The sequence below is a fragment of the Rana temporaria genome, chromosome 10 (assembly GCF_905171775.1).
Source record: "Rana temporaria chromosome 10, aRanTem1.1, whole genome shotgun sequence".
Lineage (NCBI taxonomy): Eukaryota > Metazoa > Chordata > Amphibia > Anura > Ranidae > Rana > Rana temporaria.
Genome location: NC_053498.1, coordinates 31,342,429 through 31,345,370, shown reverse-complemented (window position 1 = coordinate 31,345,370; position 2,942 = coordinate 31,342,429).

Sequence of the window (2,942 nt, the reverse complement as noted above, 5' to 3'; positions counted from 1 at the left end):
GGGGGGGGTAAAATAAAACAGGCTGTAAATGGCATTTAACTTTGTCTATAGTTTGGCTTTAAATGAGAAATTATTGCAAGGGTAAAAGACAGTAATACATACAATAAAAACAATACATACTGTATAAGGTTGCTGTTTTACCTGCCAAACGATTTTTATTTTATTTTCGTCAATCCAGCTCTAAGATTTACACTGCCCTGGCATATAGCACAACCCTGCCTGACAGGACAGGAGACCTGTTTTTTTCTCTGTTTCACATAAGCAACACAGGTCTTGTCCTTCCCCCAGCCTGTGACTGGACAGTGAATAGAGAAGCAGCAGACTCATCTCTTTGTTACTTTCGTCTTTCCTCCTATCAGCATGTACATTGTGAGCACATAAATACAACTGATTAGCTACATGTGCTGCTTTTATCTATCTTTTGATAGCCATACAGAATTTCGTCCGAAACTGGTAATTTTTTGGGAAAGATTGTTCAACAATTGAGCCCTTAGTGGACCCGACTTTTACCGACAATGTCGATGGATACGAAGCAAAAACTTTTACTGTTTTAACTGTAGAACTACCCCCGTAGGAGCTGCTGGTTTAGATTTGGGTTTTGCACATTACCTCTAAGTTCGTTTTCAGGGGAAGAAAGTCTATAGAAATTGCAATGTCCACACAAGATGTAAAACCTTCAACTGGTTTTATTTTTGCTGCATAAAACTAGTGGAGAGTATAGAGAGAAGGGGAAGGTTCAGGTACCCCGCACATAAATATCTAAAGTTCCAATCAGTCAGTCACCACTCCCTCTTAAGTGGATATTGCCCACCCGGATAGACCCCTCTCAGATGGCCTAGCAGCCGGGATGATGCACGAACCAGTATAAGAACAGTCTCTGCCGCAGACCGTCTGAGAATGATCATGGATAGCCAGGACTCCTCTGCCACAGGATTTAAGTCCTGAACTTCCAGCCTTACAGTAAAGAGCCTTTAAGCCGATCCGGCAAACTGTAAGACAAGTAGAGCTGTGGATCCCTGCATAACGAAGTCACCAGGCCTATCCCGAGACATTAGCTTGGTCTATTCCAGGGCAGGTCCTCCCCCGGTTTCCTTCGTTAAGCGCTTCCCTCACTTGGATGGACAGCTTGGGATCCCCTTTAGAATCATAGGCCCCAGCCAGCAAAGCTGGGCCTACTCAATAGAGATGCAACCTCGGACCAACGTGGTCCCGGGGCTGGAATCACACACACATACCTCGCGCCAGGAGCTAACACACTTCCTGTGCTGGGAAGACAACAGTCACGCCACTGCATCGTGGGAGTAGCAACATAGCCACCCATAGACAGCAGCAATGTTGTTCAGTGGAGAAGGTGGTGTGGAATGGACTAGTAAATTTAAATAGACTTTATATTAGTGATTTAAAATGTAAAAAGCTATCTATCTACTCCATCTAACTTGAAACCTTTACCAATTTGTTTCCTAGGAACAATCTCTCTCCTTTTCTTCCACACTAAAGCAATGGCAACAAACCCAAACCCTACCCCTAAAATACTTCTGGGCTATTACCCACTGGGCGTCTCTACAAAAGCTCATATACCTTTGGTACTATACCCCACAAAACGTAGCCGCAATCGGCTCTACTCAATCTCCTTTCTGTTTGAGACAATGTGGAATGAATGGATCTCTCCTTCATATCTGGTGCCAGTGCCCGGCCTTGCGTTCCTTTTGGTCCCAAGTCTTCAGACTCCTTTCAACTGTCATTGATCTGGACATATTGTGTGATCCTAAAATTAATCTGGGTCTAATGCCCCTTACACACGATCAATTTTTCAGCATGAAAAAAACGACTTTTAAAAAAAATGTCATTTAAAATGATCGTGTGTGGGCTTCACATCATTTTTCGGGTTCTGAATAACAACATTTTTTTTCGAACATGCTGCATTTTTTAACGACGTTTTAAACTATGACGTTTTTCGGGTTGTAAAAAATGACCGTGTGTGTGCTAAAACGACGTTAAAAACCCGTGCATGCTCAAAAGCAATTTATGAGACGGGAGCACTCGTTCTGGTAAAACTACCATTCATAATGGAGTAAACACATTCATCACGCTGTAACAGACAGAAAAGCGCAAATCGTCTTTTAATAACAGGAAATCAGCTAAAGCAGCCCCAAGGGTGGCGTCATCCGCATGGAACTTCCCCTTTATAGTGCCATCGTACGTGTTGTACGTCACCGCGCTTTGCTAGAGCATTTTTTAAAAACTATTGTGTGTGGGCAATTGTGTGTGGGCAATGATGAAGTTGGAAACCCACTTTTTTATAGCAGCGAGACTTTCCATTGCCTGCAATTGGAAATTGTCAAATGCACCATCAATTAAAGAAGTGATCCATTCCATAAATGAACACGCCCAACTTGAATAAGCCTTTGCCAGAGCACACATAACACAGGAGAATTTCCTTCTTTGACCTCAGACATGATGTGGCCATTACACTATTGTAGACTATATACAAGGGTGATGACGGTGCATCACACGATACCACGTCACCCTTGATGCAAACTTGCACGTCTGCACATGCTCAATGGTTTCCTTGAAAAACTGCTGTATCCATCTTGCGAAAGGCACACGGAGTTGCTGCTTTAGAGAGCAGACTGGATGAGTGGCTATTGCTCCAGACCCAGAGCAAGACCCGGAGCTAATATGTCTGCCTCCGACTGATTCCCAGTGCACTGCCTGGATGAGTGAGCAGGTCATCTGCTGTCACAACAGACGCAAGTCTACATTGCCAAAGGCTGGGTTAGCGGACCTACCGGTCCAAGATCTGCTTTACTAGTGCCACACATTTCCATTGATAGTGAACTCTTCATGGTTACGCACAGTCAATTAACCCTATGGTCCTCACGCAGGAGCACAAAGGAGTATATATTGCCCCTGCATAGGCAAAAATAATATATATATAAATA